This window comes from Siniperca chuatsi, linkage group LG1 (assembly GCF_020085105.1).
Source record: "Siniperca chuatsi isolate FFG_IHB_CAS linkage group LG1, ASM2008510v1, whole genome shotgun sequence".
NCBI lineage: Eukaryota > Metazoa > Chordata > Actinopteri > Centrarchiformes > Sinipercidae > Siniperca > Siniperca chuatsi.
This window is the reverse complement of record NC_058042.1, coordinates 19,694,737-19,720,543: the sequence shown is the minus strand read 5'-3', so window position 1 is coordinate 19,720,543 and position 25,807 is coordinate 19,694,737. Positions and strand designations below refer to the sequence as shown.

Here is a 25,807-nt window from a genome sequence, read left to right as displayed (position 1 = left end):
GAAGTGCAGGGGGAGATGATTACGTCTGAGGCACATTTTACCCAGAACAATGGGAGTGGGTGTACCTCTGTTCATTTGTTGCTCAAAATGAACGAGGCAAATATATGCTATTGTCTGAGGTTATTGTATTGGTAAAATACAGTTTTTGTTAATGTAAATGATTGTAAATGACTCTTCTTTCAGACAAGAGCGAGGTTTTTGTATCCTTTACCGAGACAAATACCATCACAAATGAGGCTGGACAAAACAAAAGCAGAACAGAGAGAAACAGGCAATTGTGATAGAGGGAGGGAGGGTTTTGTGTATGCCTATTGTGTCTGGCAATGTGCTCGCATGTTTGTTGTCGTCTTTCACACAACAACCACGTTCTGACAGTCACACTCAACACAAACAGAAACAGAACAGAAACACATTCAAAATAATGTTACTGGTGTGGAAATTAGAGAAAATTCTACACAATATATACAAAAATAAAGATGTATAAAGTTGGATGATGCAAAATTGCAAATGCTGGCACTGATCTGCATTGCAACTTTCTTTCAGCAGAGTTTATGCTATCATGAATCATCCAAACAGTGAAAATCACATGATTATGCCAAACTCTGAATGCGTATTGACATGATGTTAAAAGACGTTTCCTTTTGGCAACTTCTAACTCTATATTTTCCCATAACCTCTGTGTTCTGTTCAATCACGTATTGATGTAAACTTGGTCAAGGTTGTACGGGCCAGCTGGTCAGCGTGTCGAACATGTCCAGATCATGTCTGCTGAACTGTCCAGAGAACACAGAAAGCTCTAATCCCTTGTTTGCATTGGAATCAATGTCATATTGATCACAGGCTAATTAGATAATCATACTAGCATTAACATCAGATTGAATTGATTTCCAGATGCTCATTTGTTAAAGGTAGTGCAGTTATATTGTGGAGGAGCTCTCAATTTAAGGGTAAACACACAAAGTCTCCTTGTCATTGATCCCACTTTCATCTTGTCACTGGCTTTCTGGCTAACATACAGGTAATATATGCAAATTTGAAAAGACCAAATGAAGTAGGCAATTTGGAGTCCAGCAATAAAAATCATTAGTCACAGGCACGCACACTTGAACATATAGATGCACATGCACATGCAGCACCCACACCTCCACACTCACATATATGGACATACACATGCACATATTCGCACAAGCATACAGCCTCTTGGACATGTCTCATTAAGTTCAGGTGAGCAGATTAATTAAAATGATATTTAAATCCCTCAGGACTGTAATCTGCACTACTGGCGTGTATGTCACACACACTCTCACACACACACATATAGGTGTGGCAGCAAAACATTGCATAGGAATGGATGATGGTGGCAAGGTGTGAAATTTGCATTTGTGTGACCTGTATGCACAAGAAAGGACATCTATGGAGCTACCTGAGTTCTGACCACATCTCCATACAATAGTCTTCAATATTAGCAACAGTGAGAAAACCATACATTGAAGCTGAAATTAAAATGATTATAAAAGAGATTCTCAGTACAAAGCCTTTTATGTTTAGCTGATTTGACCTTGTGTGTGTGTACCCCCAATCCACTCAGCCTGCTCATCCACAGCACTGACCTTAACTGCAGCTGTAATTGGTCGACCAGAGGTACGCTTTGTTAGCCTTCTGTAAATTCTGTAATAACTTCACTGATTGCCTGGCACTGTCGTGTTTTGAATGGCTCTGCTATGTTACACTGAAGATAAATCAGAAAGGGAAGAGGAGAAAAGGGTCATAATATCACTCTGTAAATGACTAAATGAAATGATACCAAATAAGTGCTGAATCTGGAGATGTTATCAAACTAAGAGTAAAAAAAAGCATGTTATGATGATAAATATTGGCAGGTGAGTCTTTACATTTTGCATATTTCTATAATTTCTTAAACCTACATCAGTGCATGGTGACGCTTTTACTGAAAGGTGAATCAGGTATCGGGAGACAGCTGAAATCAGCTCAGTAGTATAGTAGTATGTATACATGATATCAAGAGAATGTCACAGCATACTAAACACAGAAGGTGTTATGTAGGAGGTGTGTTTCACATATGCTCGCCTACTTTCCCACCAATCAAATCAAGATAAGAAGTAAACTGAAACTTGAGAGCTGGTTTGGTACGTGTCTATTATCAAAAGGGAAATGATGACAGGAAGTGTCAGGTATTCATACAATTAATTTCTCTCTTCATCAAGTTAGTTTGTTTTTGCAGTTTTCATTTCTGTCACTGTATGTGCAGCCATGTTATGTATTGTATATTAGTATTTTCAAAGCACATTGTGTCGTATAAATATTCTCAGTCTTTGAAAAAGCTTTGGAGTGGACATAAAGAAAGAAAGAGATTAAATGAGAATTTAAAAAAAAGAAAAAGAAGCCATCAATTGTCATGCTGTGGGCCGTCTCCTGACCTTCACCCGCTGGAGAGGCAAATTGCATTAAAGGATGACATGTCATTCATCTGGGCTGTACTTGGAGGATCATTTAGCTAATTTAATGATTAATAAGTTTAACACCTCTTAATAATTTCATTTGGCCCTGTGATTGAAATCCTGGCGAGCTGGGCTGAGCGCAGTGGGAGGCAGATGAGGATGTCTGGGACTGAGACTGTCAGAAAGAGAGAGAGAGAGAGAGAGAGAGAGAGAGAGAGAGAGAGAGAGAGAGAGAGAGTCTCCCTGAGGACTACACATCAGTCTATTACCACCATGACCTTTTCCTTCCACTGGATATGCCATTAGAGAGGAAATCTGAAAGTAAAGCCTTGATTAACACAGTTATCCAACATGTTTAAAGAAAAAAATGGGAAAGAAAAAATATGTTCCTTCATTAGGAAAATGTTCTGCATTATTAATGTTAGTGAAGCCGGGCTAAGTGGACCTTTGAGCATTATGGAGTCTTGGTTTAACCAGAGGTGATCACTGCAGAGACTCACAAAGTCTATACTGTACAACATGATTCTACAATAGTGTGACAGCAAGATTTACTGGAAACCTTCGGACTAATGAATCTGCAATGATTCGACTTTAACTCTTTGTGAAAAAAAAAACCTTGACATTTAGTCCAATGTGATGATGTCTTATTTCTTTCCGCTGCAACATCTAAGTTATGACCTGTTTCCTGATCATGTCAAACAATGTTAAAATACATTAAAGGATGTGCTTAGAACTTTGCATATTATTGGTGCAATATGTGCGTATTCATTTTTCTACCACATTTGTTTCCATAGTCGACACACGGAGGAGTACTGTGTAACAGCATTAGCATGTCAGTTCTCACGATCTAGCAGCTCTCACATTGAGCATTAGTATTTTCTTTCAGTTAGGTAATAGTGCTCTCCACTGAAACTCATGACAATGTTCCAGGGGTGAATGTGAGCAGAGTGAGTTGTGGTAAGATTACAGTCAGATCTGATCACAGCGCATTGACAGATACCTTGTAGGTGGGATGAGTTCAGCTCTGAGCCAAAGCTTCACACACACACACACACACACACACACACACACACACACACACACATTGATTTTACACACATAAGCAATAGAGCTCAAGTAACATACGCCTCTCTCTCCTGTTGCAGTTTCACCTCAAAAGTCACATCTCCACATTTCTCAGTTCTCACAGATTTGGCCAACAGCAGAACAATGGTCACAAGCTGAAATCAAACATTATCACTGGAACCTGCATGCCTGACAGTAGCAGCCACTCAGTATACTTGTTAGATCTTAGAAATCCAGCGTCCTGATGTAGTAGCTATCAACAGGCACCTTGCTCTCTTGTTTTTCAGATCAGATCACAAGAAAACACTCACAGAAGGCTTTGATGTGCAACACTGGAAATAATCATGTTCACCATAGCATTAAATTCAGATTGGATTTAAATGGGACTTTGCCCCTTCTCACCTTGGTGTCCACATCTCCCGATAAGCTCATTTGGTCCTTGTCAACTAACTAAAGAGCCTCCTCCTGCCCATCAAAAAACACAGTGACCTTGTCCCTTTCTGCTTAGGACCATGCTCTCTACCTCATTCCCATCTTACTCCTCATGACCCATGCCACACAAGGTCATGACAGATCCTCCCATGTTCCTTTCCATCTCTTCAGAGAAGCAAGCTCTGTGGCGTTTGTGTGAATGCAGAGCTAAACACAGAAAGACCTCCAGACAACCTTGGAAGGCCTGTTCCAATCTATACAGCCAGCAGGTGATGCTTATCTATAGTATGGCAGGAAGGAGTCCTCTCTAATTGTGTGAAGCCACATATTGTCAAGGTGGACAAAGAGAGTCTATTAAGTTCATGATATAAGGTCCAGGTGACGCAAACCAAAGGCTGTGACATGTGTCAAAACCAAGCCAGCTGGCATCAGCTCTGTGAGTGTGTGTGTACCTTAGACACATGTGCCACATACATTAACATGTCATCAAATGTCTCCACCAATACAATAATTGTTTTCTTATATGGCTGCGGAGGAAGCACAAAGGAAACTATCTGTCTCTTAAAAGACTCCCAGCCACGCCCAACAAAGCACCAATAGTGTGAAACTTGGACCATATTTTTTTGTTTTTCTTTTTTGTAAAACCCCTTTTCTACATCCCACAAAATTCCTGGCCTGCAAAGTTAGTCTTGTCTTCAAAACAAACTGGTGTGTCTAAAACATGCAGAGGTCTGTGGAGGGTCACGCCGAGAGGAAATGGCTATGATCTCTGTGATGATTTTGGTTGGACGCCGGCACACATCGTGTGTGTGCTTAAAAGCATAGGTGAAACTCAAACCTGTTCAAAAACTACTTAGGAAAATAAACACAGCTCCTATTCCAAATAAATGTCTGTTTGAAATAAAATGCTGGGCCAATATTTTGGCTTTGGTTATAACCTAGAGAAAGAGTGGAATACATTTTGTAAATTGACTTTTCGTAGAAGTGGGAACTCAAGGGGATTCTCACTTTGAGGGTGGTGCAGATCAAAGGTTATATACTGCCTGTTTGTTAGGGCAGACTACCAACAGCCACATAACTCTGGCAACAGCACCCTTTCTCAACAGGGTGTACCTGGAGAACACTGAGGCCAGTGTTTTGGCTAGAGAGGTCTGCAGCTTTGCTTTCAACACCTTCGGTCCCCCTTTTCTGAGACTGAAGCAAAGACTGAAAAACATTAGTGCAAAGTAACTTAACTGCACACTCACGCACAGCATGCATACACCTATAGACATGTAACAACATACAGAATGCATGTGCATGCAAAGATGGACACTGCATATATATGTGTGCACATATAGGTACAGATAGAAACACACACATACTCTTGCTGATTTGTATTAATTGCCATTTAGTTGGGGTAATTATTGCTCCTTTTCAACTGAGTCCTGTTAAAGTGAGGCCAAGGGGGTTAATAAGTATTTCATTTAGCAATTATTCTATCAGCAGCTTTTCCTCTTCTGATTGGTATTTATTGGCTATGTACTCAAGTTGGTGTGGCTGCCCTGGGTGTTTTTTAGTTACTCATTTCTGTTTTAATTGCCTGCTTCCACCTGTAGAGAGAGGAGTGGAGAGGTTTTCCCCTCTCACTGACGAACACAGTAGGCTTTGAGATGCCAGCCGCTCTCTTTAACAGGCCAATGACAGTTTCCTCCTGTCACAACTCTGACTTCCTGTACAAACATAACCTCATTAAAACTGCCACCCTGGTCTGTGGGCGGGCCTCCTGGTCCTCCCCTCCAATTAAGAGCAGTAAGGACTGTCGCACTGACAACTCCCACTTTGAGTTAAAATCTGAGCGCTCTAGGGGCTAACGCCATGTGTCAAAACATAATTATGATCTCACCCATACCTCTGTCCAAACGAGAAGAAGGAGTGTGAGAGAGAAAGAGAAAGAGAGAGTGAATGAGAGAGAGGAGGGGAGGCGGAGAGAGAGGGAGCAGGCTTGGGGTCGGCGAATGGAGGCAGTGGAGGGAATAATGAACAGAGGGATAATGAGAATGTCTGACCATAGTACGTTATCACCCCTCCCCCACACGCCTTAGTCTTCAAAATAAAGTGTAATATTTATTCTGTGTACATCTGGACGGGGCAAGTGCATGTTCATCACATGTCTGTTGATGCTGGTTCCTCCCAGCAGCAAGGGTTAAGTTCAGAGGTTGAGAAGTCACGGCCTGCCCGTGTAAAGGATTTCTGAAGATGACAGAGTGAGATACCACTTACTCACCCTGTTATCATTTTTCTCTCACAATTCAACACACACACGCACAACAATAGACATGCATCCATGTGCATGCTATGCAAACAATCCACTACCTCTAAACTCTTATCCCAGCATGAAATGTGAGAGATGTTTTGCATGCCAGTTCCTCTAGCTGATATGAGTTACCCTCGTTTTATCCTGGAGGACAGGAGGCAGAGATGAAGAGGGTGAAGAGAGGGGAGGATGCAGGAGGGAGGTCACAGAAGAATCTGACACTAAAGGCCACCCCCTGTCTGCAGCGCACAGCGTCACAGCAAGGCCTCTGTGACCCAGTAACAGGACACTGCAGGGGCCAACACACTGCAAGCTGTGCCCACTGTCACAGCTGCCAGTCAGCCAAGTTTGATAACTGACAAATGATGTTACTTATGTACCCCACCATGTGAACCACAGACTGATAAAGACTCTTTAATTAAACCTTAATTTTAGCAAATTAACAATACAATTATTGTGAGTTGTAATCTACTATGTGCTGAGATCCTTTTGGCTCATGTGCATGTGTGGATTCCCTCTCTTTCATTGCATTTTTGAACAACCCTTCCCCCGGTTTTGTCCTTTCCCTCACTCCTCACTCGTCCTGTATGATGGCGGTGAGGTGGAGTTGGAGACAGAAACAGACAGGTGTTCAGGTGTGTAATGTTTGACATGCTCACACAGCATGCGTTCATCTCAGGGAGGAGACATGTTTGACAGCAGCGACTCCCTGACCATAATTACATTATCTCTTGGTGTGCTCCTGAAGGTCAGGGGAGAGCCCCAGCTAGCAAGCAAAACCAACACTTGTGAGACAATGGTGCTAAAAGACTGAATTAAAATCATCAAAATGTGCTCTGAATTTTGATTTACCTTACATTACATGACTATCTTATTTAGAAATGTTACATTTAGTGGTTTTGGATATAGATGGGAATGTAAGTATTAAGATGTGACATTTGCATTTACAAATCATTTAGTTTGCTAACATATACTATGACTGTGATGGTGATGCAGTGCTGAGGGTAAGTCCTATTAAACGCTAACCATAATGCACACTTTCTAAAGAAAATTGACAAAGTGGTATTTTTTGTGATAAGTTTAATTTAACATCTTGAATCTTTTAGGATCATGACATTTATCATGGTTAGCCAGCTTTCATCTTTTCTACATTAACACGCATTTCACTATAATGACATGCAGTCACAGTTAACATGACAGTGGGGGTGAGTGTATACTGTACTGTCTATGCACTGTTTGAATAGCAAAGACTTATTTTTTATTATTGTTTCAATGTCATGTGTGCGTGTGTCTTGATGCATTCCTGCACAATATTTCAACCTGCTCTTTAGGGCAGTTGATGACAAGATACTTCAAGTGAAGTGTATTTGTAAACTAGAAAACAATAAGGGCATAGGACACCTAAAATCTGAACCCTCAATTAGAACAAAGGGATGAATGAGGAAAAACTCACACAAAACCTCATTTGCAAAAGTTTCCTTGGGAGGAGCCTCACAGAGAAGGACCCTGCTTCCAGCACAGTCTAAGCAAGCAAAGGCTGCTGAGATCAGGCCAACAATGCTTAAATAGTATCAAATTGGCACATGAATAAAATCAGAGTAAACCATATGAGAGTGCAGTTTAGATTTGGCATGGGACACAAAATGAGTAGAGTGAACAATGAAAAGGAGAAAGAACAGATCATTTAAGGTCAGCTGCAGAGATAAAAAATAATCCAACTGTTCAACCTCATAGTGAAATGCCAGTCAGAGGTAAATTGCATAATAGAGTAGCTCCTTCATCTCCTGGGTATTAAGACAGTCGAGCTTGGCTGAAAACAGGAGACTACTCAGATTAAATATGAAATATTTGTCTGGGATCCATGAATTATACAATGCTTGGCACAATGATACAATTATCTACTCATTTTGGTTTTTCTTGTGTGCTGTTCAGTTTTTGTTGAATATCAACAAACCAAGCAGAGCAAAACAATAAACATTAGCTGCATAGAGATGTCAGTTACAGTGACTACAGAGCCATTATGTGGCATTCTCCCTGAGGTGGCAGTGTGACTGGAGAGAGGGAGGACGCTGGGATAAATGGGCCCAGTGTTTGTAATGGAGAGGAGTGTGGCTGCTAGCCAGGGATTTCAGTTAGCAGGCCTTGTCCTGGAGAGGAACACTTCACACTCTGCCAACTGGGGCTGCCCGTGCAGCCAGAATGGCGTGGGGAGACCTCAGTTTTCTCCCATCTCCTTATCCTTGTGTGTGTGTGTGTGTGTGTGTGTGTGTGTGTGTGTGCTCGCACACATCCATGTCCATCGTGGTGCAAGAGTGTGTGCATGTGCACTTGCGTGTTTCAGGGAGAGTGATTAAGGAGAGTCCTCTGGAGCACGCTACTCGGGCCTCCTACCTTATGTAGGCTAACAAAGAAAGCACTGCTCTGGCCTGTTCACAGCATTTCCAGCTTGAGCTGCGGGGTAGCCATGGTGAACTTGTGTTGAAATGCCACATAGTGGGAGCCGCTACATCTCTGTTTAGAAGGTCTTCATTGGGCTTTAAACAATCGATTTTAACCATTTGTTTTCAGAAACGGGCAGCCAGTTGGATTTTACCTTTACGCACGCATGCATGCAAGCAACACAGAAACACAAACACATACACACACACACCCTAATTGCTGTAAGTGAGTGAGCGTTTGGAAAGGGTGGACAGGTCTGGCTGAGTGGACGGTTTCACGCGTTCATGCACTGCTGCTCCAGCAGCATAATGAGGTGTGACGCATCAGACTAAGTGGCTAATGGGGTGTGAAGTCATTAGAACACTGCCTGTATCCCTCTAGCCCTCCCTGTCTCTAACTCGATCTCTCTATGCAACTCTATCCCATTTGTTTTCTGTATCAGCACCGTCCCCTTCCATCTATTCATTTTTTGCTTTTTGCAATTTTCATTTCTTTTTTCGTGCCATGCCATGATAATCAGTTTTGTTTATCATTTCATCATTGGCTATGTCATCATATGCTTTCAGAATCTTGTCTTTGTTTGCCAATTCACTTGCTTGTTACCTAACCTTTCTCTTTATTAGTTCCCCACCACCTTCCACCTGCTAAGATTCCACAGTAAATAATCCACAAGGAAGCCAAATGCATGAAAATGTTTGTTTTGAGGGTTTTTTTTGCTCTGCTAATAAACCATACATGCCAAAAAAAAGTACAGTGAATAAGATGTAGATTACAAATACAACCCATACAAAAACACATACACATGTGAACATGCATGAGCAAATGGCGACACACATGAAAAAAGAAAAAAAACAGAGAGGGGAGACTACCATCTGTTCCCTGGGATCAGACATAGCTGTAAACTGATTTAAGAATAAAGAACAGACTGAAGACAGTGCAACTAAATATCTTTGTCCTGCTATCTTTGGGTCACTCTTGCCCACCAGGGCACAGACATAGCTATTACTATGTGCTTTTTAACCAGCTGCAGCAAACCAAGACATGAAAAACAAGAAAAGTATCTTGAAACATATGGGCTGCAATTGTAAAAATGCTACTTTACTGTTTTCAATATTGTGTTTGTCTTGCGGTTTAAATATATTTTTGATTAAGTTAATCACTACTCATCATACTCTCTTTGAAAAGGTCTAAAAGTTGAACAGAAGAGGTACATAGGAGGGGAAAGCTGAAACTAAAAGGAGACAATGACCAATGCTGTCATAGGGGCATTTTGAGAATTGTGCTGCAGGTATAAACCATTAGATGTGCAGATTTTGCAATCTGCAAATGCAAATATGTTCATTGTGAGTTCATTTGCAACCAAGGAACTCAGCTTGTCCTGTTTTCCACTGTCTCTGTTTAGTGTGCCTGTGTGTGAGGGAGCACACCTGCAGCTGTGGTACCAGTCCCCTGCATAATTGCATTAACCTTTATACAGAACAGTGCATGTAGAGATACTCCCAGCAGATTATAAGCAGTGAGTCCTCCCACACATATACTGAAAGTTACAGCTGTACTGTGTAAAAGTTTAAGGTGAAAATCTGGAACATTCTTGTTCTTTTTTGGGTGCAGCTTTGGTAATAATCTTCATGGTTCATGCTTTAGTGTTTTGCACTCAGTGTTGGCACTTCCCAACATAAATAGCGGTACTCAGTGAAGACTGCTAAACAGTAGCAGAACCCAACAGCACTAAATAAAATGTCACTCTTTAGTTTCTCTCTCTCTCTCTTTAGCGTCCTCATTTGTAGAGAGGATTTGTTCCTCAAAAAGAAGTGCCGCTCTTACTGTAGGTGTTTAGAGCACCAAAAATGAACATTTTTAAAGCTAAATCACTATTGTAAGGAAATAACAGAGACAAGCAGTTGTAGACACTGTACTCTACTTTTCTTTACTCTTTCTTTCTCTTTATCTCTCATATAATGTTTTTTCACCAGCAAGCATTTTGTGAAAGAGGTATGTCATTTGGTGAGTTAACATGGGAGTGATAAAAGAAGAAATGTGACTTGACAAATAAACAAAAGTGCACAGAAAAGTGTATGTGGCCTGCAATGACTCAGAAACCTACTCTTCAGGTTGGTCTACTTTGGAAAACAGTCATTTTATGTGTGTGTGTGTGTGTGTGTATACATACGTCCACACACATGCAAGGCTGATAGTGTGAGGAGAGAGAAGTCTTAGAACGTGGTGAAACATCATATTCCCTCGACAAAGGCAGACACTGTCCCCAGGCACTGATCCAGGTTAACTTTCACATTCTATCATATAACAGTGAAGTCAGGGGCTGTGGTAGGAGAATCTGATTCCACACCAGCCCATGGTGATAGCCCTTCCCATGGAGCATGTCTCCTCCCACCAGGGAGAAGGCGATAACACTGACAGGCCGGGAGCTCTCAAAGACTGGAGGAATCAACAGTTTAATGCTCCAGACTTCTCAGAACTCCCATCAGACCTCATAAGCATCCCATGCTTGGTTTCTTTAAAGGACCATACCAGTGGTTTTGCATGCCTTAGCCCATTTACTACATTTCACATATACTCTATATCACAGAAAATCATTTTGCAAACCACTCTGCTGTGTTTTAGAAATGTGAATGTATTTTTTATACCATTCCAGGCATCTACTGATTGTCATTTATTTCTGTACTGTATGAATTAGCAGGCTTTCTCCAGTTGTGTATTCCATCACAGGAAATATCAGATCTGCACTCGTTTTTGTTGTTACATTTTTATGAGGTTACATGATGTAGATTTTATAAATCAACCTGCACTTAAGTTGCATTACTGCCCAATAAGGCTGCAACTAACAATTATTTTCAATGTCGATTAACCTGTTGATTATTTTCTCGATTTAATCGATTAGTTGTTTGGTCTATAAAATGTCAGAAAATGGTGGAAAAAAGGTGATCAGTGTTTCCCAAAGCCCAAGGTGACGTCCTCAAATGTCTTGTTTTGTCCACAACCCAAAGATATTCAGTTTACTGTCATAGAGGAATAAAGAAACCAGAAAATATTCACATTTAAGAAGCTGGAATCAGAGAATTTTGCTTTTTTCCTTAAAAAAAGTTACTCAAACCGATTATCAAAATAGTTGACAATTCATTCAATAGTTGACAGCTAACTGATTAATCGTTGCAGCTCTACTGTCCAACAAAAATGTAACAATGACAAAAATTAATGCAGACTCCAGGATCATTGGATGTGATACATTACACAACCCAAGCAAGTTTCACCAGTTTGCTAATCAATCGTTATACAGTACAGAAATTGTGGTTACCTGGAACAGACGGAGAAATACATCAAAAAATTGAAAACTGTATGCATTGGAAAATGACCTGCAAAACTGTGAAGTATTCATTTAGTTAAGAAGTTCCATACCCACTGATATGGTCCTTTAAACTCACCCAGTCCAGCCTGGTCTCACCAAGTGAATTAATCAATGGACGTATTTGGACATGGGATCACTGTAGCACTTCACTGTTAGATAACATATTGGTTACAGTCTGTCAGCAAATTCAATATTAAAAGTCATTTCAATGCCATCAATTAGCATGTGTCTGGACACATAGACTTGAAACAGATGGGCTTGCTTTGAAAAACATTTGAGATGATTCACATTTTACCAGATTTTCCAATTTTTTTATGTTTAAGATTTTGTTTCATATTAAACATAATACAGATATCAAATTTGTAGTTGTCTCATAAAGCAACTACATATACTACAGCAATATGTTTCCCTAAAGATCTATACAATCAATTGAGGAAAAAGTATGATGGTGAAATGACTGACCTTCTGGGGAGCACCCTATATTTTGACTAATTGATTCTACTAGAAATAGTCATGAACACAGGTTTTGTTTTACTTTCAGTAAGGCGATGACATATCAGTTCAGTATGGATTGATTCAAGTGATAAGAATGTAATTTATTGCTTTCACTAAAAAAATAAACTTTACTTTTTCACTCTTCTTATACCTTTGTGGACAGCTTTATTTCTGACTCTGCCTTATGTTCTTCTTTCATGATATACGTACAGTAAGTCTCGGTAGCACATAATTTCACCCCTGAAATAATCCCAGGTGAAAACATATCTATGATAACATAACAGGAAACATAACATGATGTGAAACTGAATTAGAAAACCAAATGTTTCAAAACACTGCTATCATTTACTAAATGTATAGATGTGTTTGGCCCTCTTGCTCAGAAAAAAACTGTTGTTTAAAAAGATTTTGAGCTTTGCCTCCACGCATTATTCTTGCTCAGCAATTATATCAACCATCTATTTTTCAACAGCACAGCTGTGGTATTCCTATGAGCCAGCCAAGTTGAGGTACATATTTGTCTAAAAATGATTCACTTACATAAGCACAAAACTGCATTTCCTAACAAAATAAACAAAACCAATTACATTTCCAGTCCAGTGCACTGCCTTCTACCAAGGGCACAAAACATGTGTCCTTTAGCAATGCACGAAATGCTTTACAAGAAAAAAAAATCCCCTATGTTATTTGTATGTCCTTGGACATTTGAATCCAGGTTGCATACCAGTATATGGACAAATTTCACAAAAAGATAGAAGCATTTGGCAGACGTTTCACCACTGTTCGAATGACAATGAAAACAAAACTGATCTTATAGACTGTGACAGGACCTAGGTTAATTTACGCTAATTGACTAGACAAATTGAAACCCCTAGACAATGTTATGAAATCCAATTGAATTGTCTTGTAATAAATACTACTTTTGTGAAACAAAACGTTTTGAATGTAGTTTGTGGTTTTTGATTGCATGGTTCTAATATTATGCTCTTTCACATATGTCAGTGAGTTGGGAAAATTTTACAAATATCTCAGTATAACATATACTGTACATACAACATCACGTCAGAGCATGTCCTCAAATCCTCCAATACTGAGTCAATAAACAACAAAAGTAGAGCAGGGCTTGTTCCCACTTTAAAGTGTCTACATATAAGAATAAAAAAATAGGATAAAACATGAAACACTGACGGCTAGTACCATGGTTAATTGATATGGCAGCTAACTAGCCAAGGTTGAATGCATGTAATCAGATTGCTTGGCAGGCAGTATCTGGAGGGAAAAAACTAAATCAGCCTTTATTTGCTGTAATAATTGTCAAAACGGACACACTTACTGTAAGCCTGTCCCGCACATTGTATGCCAAATCAGATCTAGGAAACCAGAATAAAAAGGTTACGCTGCAATGGGCTGCAACGTAAAGCATAATTCTGCCCAATTTACAGTGTTTATTCTGCCAACAGTGTACCAGTACAGTACATGATGATACATACATGTAGGTACAAGGAAACATGAAGTGACATTAGGGATCTTAAAAAGAATTTATACTGTAGGTAATTGTTTAACTAACAGGCAACCACTAGCACCACATTCTAAATTAATATTAACCATGGGGTCTGGCTCTGTACTACACATTTCTGCACATTTGGCGACAGCCTGACATATCAACATGGGCTGGGTGCTACATGCGGAACACATTTAATTTTCAGTGCTCTCCAGAGCAATCCATGTGTAATTAGATCAATACTCACATTTGACTATTTAGCTTTTAATATGAAAAGATTAGAGGTGCCCCCAAAAGGAATAAATGTTCATTTGAGGACCACCAACGTGTGGCCATTACTCTTGAAAGGATTAAGTAAACTAATTAAGCAGAATTTGCATCTGGAGCTAATTGGGTGTATACATTTAGAGAATTGGAGAGATCCAGAAGACCAGGGTTTTGTTTATCCTTCTTTCTTACCATGCAGATGGAATAAAATTGTCTGCTTTTAAATTGTGGTCCTACATAGCTAGAAAGATGGGCTTATGACATCAGGTGACAAATCAGACAAAATTAAAGGATCATGGCTGGAACACAAAAATGTCAAACAGAGCATATGGAAACCCTTGTGAATGAGGTGGTGCGGGAAGTAGTGGGCATCATTATGGAAAAAAGAGAAAGACTGATTAGTTGGTACGAAAAAAAGAATACAGTGCTAATACTGGCTCTATTGGTCTTAGCCCCTGTTGGAAGTGTCTGGTCATCTGTGAACAGGCACTGCTGTGGAGCAGGTGTGTAGCCATATGCACACGACTGCAGAAGTGAGGCCTGGGAAGGGGAAAAACAGGAAACTGGGGCCTCATTAAACTGGTGCTAAATCAGGTAAGCAGCAATGCTCAAAAGGCAGCACCATCAGGGGACAATTCCTTAATGGGCATATGGCACTCAAGCCAAAATATTGAAGAATACTATAGGAATGCAATACATACGAACATGTCTACAATTTTGACAGAGAACTTAATATTTATCAAACTACACACTCACCTTTCATTCTCCTTCTCACTCTCCATCTCTTTAGCCACACATTCCTTTAGCTCTAACTACCAACAGATAGCAGTAATGGCAAATGACTTGCTCTTACAGTTCCATTATACCAATGGTTCCCCCTTCTATTACATGTCATTCTGTGATATTCATGGTCATAACAGGCGGAGTGAAATTCAATTGCCATAACAGTCTTACTGTAGTCCATATGTCAGAGGGAGGCTCTATGGCCTAGCCATTGCACAGGGGTCAATCTCTCAACCCTAATGCTCTCTTTGGGTCATGTGACTGCCAAGTACTCTGGAACACTCGTTACAGTAGATAGGAGCAGAAAATGATTATTAGGAGGTCAATTTATGCAAAGGAGAGGCAGAATGACAGAGTGAGAGGTCAGAGCTCGTCCATATCTCTAGGCATTAAAGATTGACATGCAGAATCTGAGAAGGCCCCCACACTGCCTCACTCCTCACCACACACACGCACTTCTCCATTTAAATATCTGACAGACGATGAAAGTGCAGCCATTAAAATGTCCGCCGAGCGCTTCAGGAATGAAATGGGGGAGATAAAAGAATTCCCCTGGGTAATCAACGGGGCTATGAATTAGCAGTGAGTTTTAGATGGGGGGTTAAAGGATCGGGTGCATGTTTAACTCATTTGTCGTTCATTCCTTCTGAAAACATCAGTCCAGAGAGGATGCTATAAGCAACTTAATGCTCTCCAACCTATGTTTAAAGGAAAAGGCATTGGCACTTGATGGCACTTGAAACCAGGGAAATTGTCGAGGGTAAATGCACATAAACACCATTTACTCTATTGTTTATACACTACCCCTGGGCGTTTATGCACAGTTTACACAGATTATCATGCTCACTCTTTCTTTTGGTAAATATTGGGGTCATTTGGTTTGTTCTCTCCTGGATCATGGTTCCCAGGATGATGGAGTAGCCATCAACCCACCATCCACTTGTTCTAGGCTGGGGTAAAATAAACCAACCTTCCCCTGCACTAAAGTCGGCATTGACTGGTGTCCCTTTCTTGGGGCAGACGAAACAACCAACAGTATTTGAAACATGCGTAATCAATGAATAATCTACTCAACAAAATGCCACAAAGTAAGTACCTATCAACCCTTATGCTCAGCATAACACATTTTGTGGTGTTTTGTTTGTCTCTTTTATAGATCAATATAATGTTTATGTATACAGTTTACATTCATCACAATCTCATCCTAGCTGGGCCACGCCACCGGGTTCATCAAGCCCTTTACTTACCACTATAACCTTGCTTGTAACCAACCTGTACACCAACAACAAATTAAGTAATGCATCTTTGTACAACCATAACCACTACCATGTGTGAGAAAGTGTATGCTTCTACACCACAGAAGTGTGTAATAATGATATTATCATCACTTCTGTTTTCATTTTCAAAATCAAAGGTGAAACTGTCAGTGGTTTGATGTCAGGCTGTCACATAAACAAGGCAAAGGCACACATGTCAACTAATCAGTCGATAAACACTTTGATGATAGTAAATACATTTAGTTGTATCATTTATTAGTTTAATTGCCTGGCATAAGTGTGAAATTGTGTATTTATATTTCTACTAAGATTCAGTGTAGGTCCTATCCTCTGTCACAGCCTTGTTACCGCCTAGGTTTTCAAATCATTCTGTAACATCCGTTTGTGTGAATGTATTCAGCTTCTTCATGCCTCTTCCTTGGTCAGTAGCTTGAAGAGACTACATGGTTTGGGGGAATTCCTCGCAACCTCTCTTCTAGAGTCAACATTACTGACTTAATTTCCTAATACATCTTTTTCTCTTTGGGAATCACCACCTTGGGAAGTTGTGTTGTCAGGTACAACTGCTCCTGCTAAGATCTCCTATGGTAAATGGATTCTAGGCAGCAGTCTAGACAATGGGCAATGTGAATAACCTTATGAAGAGGCTAAATAAGAACAGAGCTACCTTGACCAGAAAAGGGAACACAGGGCTTACTCCTGGAGCCAGCCTAAGGAGCTGAATGTAGGTAAATGCCTGGTGTATTGGCTTGACAAGTACTGGTATATTCCTATTTCAGGCTATTCCTTTTTCCTTAGCTGTCCAAGGTGAGAGGTACCAGCTGGGTAGAGAGATACTCACAACTTCTAAGTTGGAGTTTGTCTCAGCACAACAAGAGGGTTGCCACAATGTGACTGCGTGTTGTAGGGAGGAAAATTATGACTTTTGTCTGTGCTTTTGCACTAAACAGCACTTCAGAGTATCTGGCTTTCTTGGAGTCCCTGCATGGGTTCCTAAAGAATGATCTTCACATAGTTAGTTCAAACACATGGTGGGGGAATCCGCTGGATAGACTTGGTAAACATAAATGTATAGTGAGGATGAACTGGATATATGTGCCTGTGGCCCCTGTCTGGAAGATCTTCAACTATCACTTATCCTAATTCTGCATGTTTGGGTATGTTCATTCTTGTGGATCTGAGTGGGCTCAGTTTCCTATCGCTACTGACAACAGCTGTCCTGGACTGACAATGTACTATGGGGGTGGAAGTAATACTTCTGATAAACTCCTGAACCTGACTGACCCATCCCCCAAGGTGAAGGCAGTCTTGCAACACTTGAGGGCACAGAGGTAGTTCAAAAGCATCACAGTAGCTCATCCTAAGATAATGAAGGTCCGGGATTTTGTCAGACCGTTGTAGTTGACATGGCTCTTCAATGTTAAATGAAGGCCAGGGACATTGACTGTGGACTGGCAGGCAGTGACTGTGGACTGGCAGGCAGGGCTGGCAGTTCCCATTTTAAAAGAAGAGAATGGAAGGGTGTATTGTAATGAGACACTGCCCATCCTCTTTGGAAAGCTTGAGCCAGGGTGCTGGAAAGGAGACTGATTGATTGTGAATTGGTGGACCAGCTCTTCCCCTAAGCTCTTTTAATACCAGAGGGGTCATACAATTTTCCCACATCCAGTCTACCTGTGTTTGCGGATTTGGTGGAAGATTTATTGTGTCCCTTGGTGTGTCCTGTGGGGTATGCTGCTGGAGCATTTTGAGTGAATGAGACATGAACAACAATAATTCAAACTCGTTCTCAGTTGGTCTAGGGTATTGCAAAGTTTGTGCTTTGTCTAGATTATGTTTGTTATTTATAAGGATGTCAGGTTTAAGCAAGGGAATGTCCAGTTTGGTGGCCTCAGGCTTGCATCTCTATTCTTTACTGATGATATAGGCTTGCTGGCTTCATCAGGCTTTTAACCCGACTTTGCAGAGGGGCAGTTTGTAGCCATGTGTGAAGCTGTTGGTACCAGTGTCACCACTTCCTAATTTGAGGCTTTACTCTGGACTCTGCTGAAAAACAATGGATTTCCCTCTCTGGTTTGGGAGTGAGTTGCTGCCTCAAATGAAGAGGTGAAAGGATCTTGGAGTTTTGCTCATGAGTGTAGGTTTTGCGTGTCGTAAAGCATGATCTAAGGACCCGAATGCAGAACACAAGGAAGTGGCAACTTGGATAGTAGTAGCAACAGTCTTTATTATAAAACTGCAAGCAATCACAGGTGGATAAACGCTCTTCCAGAGTGGGCAAGTTGTGTAGTCCGCTGTAGCCAGTGACGATGTAGTAAATATGGTCTGTGAGGAACCGGCTAGTCTCAGGGGACGGCGATGCTGAGTGTAGGTGCTGGGCTTGGCTCGTGTAGCGTGAGAGGCAGGACTGGGAAGGCAGCTGGCTTGTGTAGTGTGGCTGGCAGGACAGGAAAAGGCAGCTGGCCGGTGTAGTATGGCTGACAGGACAGGAAACGGCAGCTGGCCTGTGTAGTGTGGCTGGCAAGACAGTAGAGCAGCTTAGCCGAGATCAGGGAGGATACAGTGGCTGGGATCACCAGCAGGGAATAGCTCTGTAGCAGAGACAGACAAGGGTTACAAGAGAGACACAATAGTGGATAACAACAACTTAACTGGTCAAGGTAGGAGCCATGATGAAGGTATCGTACTGATGTACGGAGACAATCTAGCGCTGGTAGTATGGTGAAGCCAGGTAGATATACTGTGGAGACTTATGAGTGATGAACGTCAGGTGTGCTGGTGATCAGCAGCAGGAGGGCGGACCAGGGAGCCAGACCAGTATACACACCGACATACACACACACACGGTGACCGACAGAGGACAGACAAGGAACACAGGGAAGGGAGAGCACACTAGAGCACACAAGGGTCAGGAGAGAGATGTGGCTAACTCAGACAGTACCCAACCCCTTAACGGGAGCCTCCTGGCGACCCTCCAGGCTTATCCGGATGGGATTGGTGGAACTCTCTCACCAGGCGTGGATCGAGGATGAGAGAACGTGGGACCCAGGACCTCTCCTTCAGACCATATCCCTCTCAGTCCACGAGATACTAGAATTGCCTTCCCCGTCGGCGCACATCCAGCAGCCGCCGTACGGAGTAAACCGGTTGATCATCAATGACCCGAGTGGGTGGAGGGGGATTGGAAGGAGGGCACAGAGTGCTGGAGAAGACTGGTTTCAGTTGGGAAATGTGGAAATTGGGGTGGACTCTCATGGAGCGGGGTAGTTTGAGCTTGACTGCGGAGGGATTAATGATGCGTTCGATGACGAATGGGCCAATATAACGGGGGGGGGGACAGTTTCCTGGATTCGGTTCTAAGAGGGATGTTTCTGGAAGAAAGCCAAACTTTCTGACCTGGTTTGTATGGTGGCGCTGGAGTCCAGTGCCGATCTGCGATGTGGCGATTCCTCTCCGCAGACCGGAGGAGTGCTGCCCAGGTCTCCTTCCAAATCTTACGGCGGGAGGTGGTGTTGAACAGAAGGGACCGCAAGCTCACTCTCCTAAGATGGGAACAGAGGAGGCTGGTACCCTAAAGAAGCCTCAAAAGGAGACAGACCAGAGGGAGCACTGGTTAGTGAGTTGTGTGCATACTCAACCCAGGGAAGTTGAGAGCTCCAGGAGGAAGGGTTAGTGGCTGCCACACACCGAAGGGCTGCCTCAAGGTCCTGACTGGCCCTCTCTGTCTGGCCATTGGTCTGGATGAAACCCGGAGGAGAGACCGATGGTAGCTACCAGGGCTTGGCAGAACGCCTTCCAGACCTGCGAGATGAACTGGGGGCCCCGGTCGGAAACTATGTTGAGTCGAATGCCATGAAGACAGAAAACCTGTTGGACTAGGAGGTCCACCATCTCCTGAGCTGAGGGGAGTTTGGTTAATGCCAAAAAATTAACTGCTTTGGAAGAATGTTCTACAATGGTGAGGATGGTGGTATTACCTTGAGAGGGGGGAAACCCGATAACGAAGACCAGTGCTATGTGAGACCAAGGGCGACCAGGGACAGGAATTGGCCGTAGCAGGCCCGCTGGTGGCTGATGAGAGGATTTACCTCGAGTGCAGATGGAACATGCTGCCACGAAGGCCCGGGTTTCAGCCTCCATCGTAGCCCACCAAAAGTGTCATCTGAGCAGAGAGAGAGTCTGAGTCATTCCAGGGTGGCAGGCGAAACAAGAGTTATGAGCCCACTGGAGCACCTGAGAACAAGCAGAGTTAGGGACAAAGAAGTGATCAGGAGGACCGTTCCCGGGGTCCGGCTGGTTCCGCTGTGCCTCCCTTACTATGGACTCGATCTCCCAAGTCACTGCAGCCACCACACAGGTGGAAGGGAGGATGGTATCAGGTCCGGAGGTGCTGTCCTGGGAGTGGTACTGATGGGATAGTGCATCGGGTTTAACGTTCTTGGATCCGGGATGGTAAGTGAGCGTAAAATTGAAACGGCCAAAGAACAGAGCTCAACGTGTTTGTCGGGAGTTGAGTCTCTTGGCTGTTTGGATGTATTCTAGGTTCTTATGATCTGTCCAAACCACAAATGGTTGTTCTGCTCCCTCCAACCAGTGATGCCATTTCTCCAATGCTAATTTGACAGCCAGGAGTTCCCTGTTCCCGACTTCATAGTTTTGCTTGCCAGCCTGTTGAGCCAACTCGGTATCCAGGAAATTACCCTCAGCCCTGGAGTCGATGAGAGCCAATAATGGAAGCGACATATGTTGGTTGTAGAGGGTGGCCTGGATTTGTAGCCTAGGGGAGCCCTAGGCTCGAGGGGTTGTCTTGGCTCACCTGGATCCCCACTGTGACTGGTGAGCCTATTCTTTTGTACGTACCGAACATGTTTCCAGAAAGTGACCACTGTCGCCACAGTACAGACATTCCCCAGCTGTTCTTCTGCGGAGACGCTTGGCCGGCATGAGATGGGCTTGGTCCAGTTGCATGGGTGTATCTGCGGTCAGGATTGGCGTTCCAGGTCTCTTGTGCATAGTGGGGGCCATGTTGTGTGAGGAGTGGTTGAAGAGATGGCTGGCATGCTCCTGGCGCCGTTCGCGTATGTTGTCCATCCTGATACACAGAGACACCATAGCGTACAGGTTGGTGGGCTCATCCCGAGCCGCCAGCTCATCCTTGACATGTTCACACAACCCTTTCACAAACGCGCAGATAAGTGCTTCCTCATTCCACCCAGCATCAGCAGCCAGTGTCCTGAACTCAATGGAATAATCCACCACGCTTTGGGTCCCTTGGTTGATCTGTAGTAACCGTCTCCCCGCGTTCCCACAAGCATCCGGATGATCAAACACATTCCTCATTTTAGCAAAAAACTCTGCTAAGGAGAATGACGACAAGGGTTGGCTTTAATGAATAGCCTCCGCCCAGGCTAATGCTCTTCCTCTTAGTAACTCCACAATATAATGTACCTTGGACTGATCCAAAGCAAACATTACGGGACACTGGCAGAAGACCAGAGAGCATTGCAGCAAAAAACCCTGGCATCTAGTGACATCTCCAGTGAAGGGATCTGGGTCAGAGGCGTAGGAATCCCGGAGTACTGGTGAGGTTGGTGACGGAGTCGCTGGAGTAGTCGGCGGAGATGGTGCCATTGGGACTGGAGACGAGAGCTGTGTAGTTAGTCTTGATACTTGGTTGATTAGTTGTGTGATCTGGGTCAACATGGCTTGGTTGCTATCAGAGAGAGTCTGGAGGCCCTGCTCATGTTGTCCCAGAAGAATCTCCTGGCTGGTTAGGGCTTGATGGAATGGGGCAACTTCCGGGTTGGTATCCACTGGGTCCATGTTGGCCAGATTATTCTGTCGTAAAGCACGATCTAAGGACCCAAATGCAGAACACAAGGAAGTGGCAACTTGGATAGTAGTAGCAACAGTCTTTATTATAAAACTGCAAGCAATCACAGGTGGATAAACGCTCTTCCAGAGCGGGCAAGTCTGGTGTAGTCCGCTGTAGCCAGTAATGACGCAGTAGATATGGTCCGTGAGGAACCGGCTAGTCTCAGGGGACGGCGACGCTGAGTGTAGGTGCTGGGCTTGGCTCGTGTAGCGTGAGAGGCAGGACTGTGAAGGCAGCTGGCTTGTGTAGTGTGGCTGGCAGGACAGGAAAATGCAGCTGGCTTGTGTAGTGTGGCTGGCAGGGCAGGAAAAGGCAGCTGGCCCGTGTAGTGTGGCTGGCAGGACAGGAAAAGGCAGCTGGCCTGTGTGGCTGGCAAGACAGTAGAGCAGCTTAGCCGAGATCAGGGAGGATACAGTGGCTGGGATCACCAGCAGGGAATAGCTTTATAGCAGAGACAGACAAGGGTTACAAGAGAGACACAATAGCGGATAACAACAACTTAACTGGTCGAGGTAGGAGCCGTGATGAAGGTATCATACAGGTGTACGGAGACAATCTAGCGCTGGTAGTATGGTGAAGCCAGGTAGATATACTGTGGAGACTGAGTGATGAACGTCAGGTGTGCCGGTGATCAGCAGCAGGAGGGCAGACCAGGAAGCCAGACCAGTATACACACCAACACACACACACACACACACACACACAGCAACGAACAGAGGACAGACAAGGAACACAGGGAAGGGAGAGCACACTAGAGCACACAAAGGGCCGGGAGAGAGATGTGGCTAACTATGACATTGCATAGTGACTGAACAAATCAGACTGCAGATATGAGTGGCTAAAATGTTTTTCCTACATCTGGGCTCGCTCCTACAGAAGCTTAACTGGAGGAACTCAAAGGAGCTCAGAGTCAAACTGCTGCTCCTTCACTCAAAAAGGACGCACTGGGAGTCAACCCAAGGACATACCCACAAGAGGAGGGGATCATTCCAGCTCGTCCTGGGCTCTAACAGGAGCTGGAAATGTGGTAGAGGAAAAGTACGTCTAGGCTACTTTGCTGAGTTTGCTGCCATCTTAGCATGGACCAGCATAAGCAGAGGCAAGCCAATGGACAGATGGAACTTTTTGCTGTATCTGCCTCTCTGTATCTGATTTAGTCTGTGCCTTGCTCATTCTCACACACACTTCACTGTTTCACTTACTCTCTTTGTATATTTTCTAAACAGTTTTACTTTTTGTTTCAAGAAAATGAAAAAAGCTGCTCTACAATCTGTAGATAGATCACATTCTGGCTTTTATGAATGATGAAAGACTTTCTTGTAGTCAGGAAATTTAGGTTGTAGTAGTTGTATATAGCAGAGCCTAAGCTTAAGTTATAATAACAACAGCATATTTTTTGGGGGGTGGTACAAGGATAATTACATCATTAAGGAATGCTCCTGCCGTTTTTGGTAAAAGCACATACTGGTTAGAATATCATCTTCTCTATTGTGAGGGTTGGAGGGAGGGGACATAGATGAGCATACAGCAGAACTGGTCACATTGAAGTTTTTTTAGTGAGGTCTTATCATGTTTTAACACCATCTTTCTGTTGTAATGCATAGAGAAAGCTATACTACCATCAGATAAAATTGGCTGCAAGGCAATTTAAACCAGACGTGATATCATTCAGCTGCCTCAGAATGTACACATTGTGTGCCCAACATTTTGCATAGGGAACTTGTATGGCTTAGTTGTATCAGAGCTACAAGAGAAAACACAATTTCTTCCTGCTGTTTACCATAAGATGAGATAACAATTTGACTGGCATAAACAGGAAACGTGTGATTTAAATGTATCAGCTTATGTAATTTCGCCGAATGAAGGTATTCCATGCTTTGGCTGCATGGTATAGGTCATTGTAAGGATATTTTCCATAGCCTCAGTTGGTTGTGTTGTCTACTCAATTGTTATTCTGTTATTCAGCAGTGTCCTATGAATCTCCTTTAAGGGCTACAAGAAGTTGCAAAGCTCTCAACAGTTATAAATAGAGATATAATTTAATTTACCAAAGTGAGGGAAAATGAATGCTATTCCATGTAGTAATTGCCAGAGATGTATGATAACCACCCAGTGGAAAAAATAGGTCACTTATTAGCAACAGTCATTGGTAATGTAGATTACACTTTATATGTTTGCAAGAAAACTAAGCTTTTAAAAGGCCTATAAAAATGTTAGTGATGCTTCGTTGGAGGTGCTTATGCCACAGAGGGTGGTCACACTATTTATCAGTACTATCTGCTGTTTTCTGGAAAACTGTGACTACAGTCCAACAGACATATAAACACACATGCACATGCACACACACACACACACACACACACACACACACACACACACACACACAGCTTGAAGCGCTTGTCTTTTTTTTTAACATGGTATATAGCTTAATTTTTAGTGTCACACTGACAATTTAAAAATAAATAGCTGGCCTTATATTTCATTGCTGACCATAGCCAGGACTTATTTTGTTGACTTTGTCAGGATCTCACTGTATTTTCTCAGTGTTATGATCAACAGCACAAAAACCATACTGATGGTGTCTCCTTATTTTAAATTTGCTAACACTAAAATGTATATGGAATGAAACCTCATTGACAAGGAATGAATGTGCACTTCCAGAACCAGCAACTAAGGTGTTAAAGCTGGAGCTTGTCTCTGGGGTGGGCTGGACTGATGCTGGCTGTGGAGGATGACTGAGGTGAAGGGGTTAGGAGAGGAGCGAGCACAGCTACAAGGGCCTCTGTCCCAGGCCTGGCTGTGAGCTGCAGCCCTGTGCTGATAAGACTGTAATAGTCCTCCTTAGAGGACCCAGGGCTCCGCTCCCCTTATTAGTCATTTATCACACCTGGCAGCCTCACTGAACCATAATTACTCTTCCCTTATCCCCCCGCACTGTCATGTCCATGAGAGCGAGTGGGGCAGAGGGGGAGGAAGAGAAATAGCTGTGAGAAACAGTGTTAGTAGAGTGGACTCAGAGAAGGACAGAGGAGTTAGAAGGAAAGTAAGGAGAAAGTGCTAGTGAAGAACAGTCATGGAAGGACAAAGTGTAAACTAGACATATGAATAGTATGTAGTACATATCAGCCTGACAGATGTAAAACAAGTGTTTTTACACATGATAGAGGAAGAAAAAGCAGTGTGGGGGTACTAACCTTTTAAAATACCTCTTTTATTACACCATATGCATGTAACGATGGAAAGGAATGTAATCTCACAAATACACCCCTTGCAAACAGACCAGTCTTTATGCTACAAATGAGAACCAGTTGTTCTGACCACAGCTCTCCTACTAACTGTTTGACAAGACATGAATTAGAAATAAGAGGAAAGTCTACTGGTCCATTAAGGAAACAAGTCTGTAACATTCAAGTGACACCAATTTACACTTAGTTAGTTCTATATTAACATGGAAAGTATAGTTTTAGGTCCACAAGATTAGTAGTTGCGTGTTTACAACATGTAAAAACTGGGCAGCAGGCAACTAGTTGCACATAATTATTTATAGACTTACA

At 42.7% G+C, this 25,807-nt stretch overlaps 1 long non-coding RNA gene across 1 annotated transcript; it reads right to left on the bottom strand.

Annotated features, from left to right (window-relative positions):
• Nucleotides 1-18,635: 18,635 nt before the first annotated feature.
• LOC122874347 lies at nt 18,636-22,325 on the bottom strand. The gene is made up of 3 exons (XR_006377593.1): nt 20,066-22,325; nt 19,066-19,959; nt 18,636-18,969 (listed from the first exon to the last, which is right to left on the bottom strand). It is a non-coding gene; the product is annotated as an uncharacterized LOC122874347 (long non-coding RNA).
• Nucleotides 22,326-25,807: the final 3,482 nt, after the last annotated feature.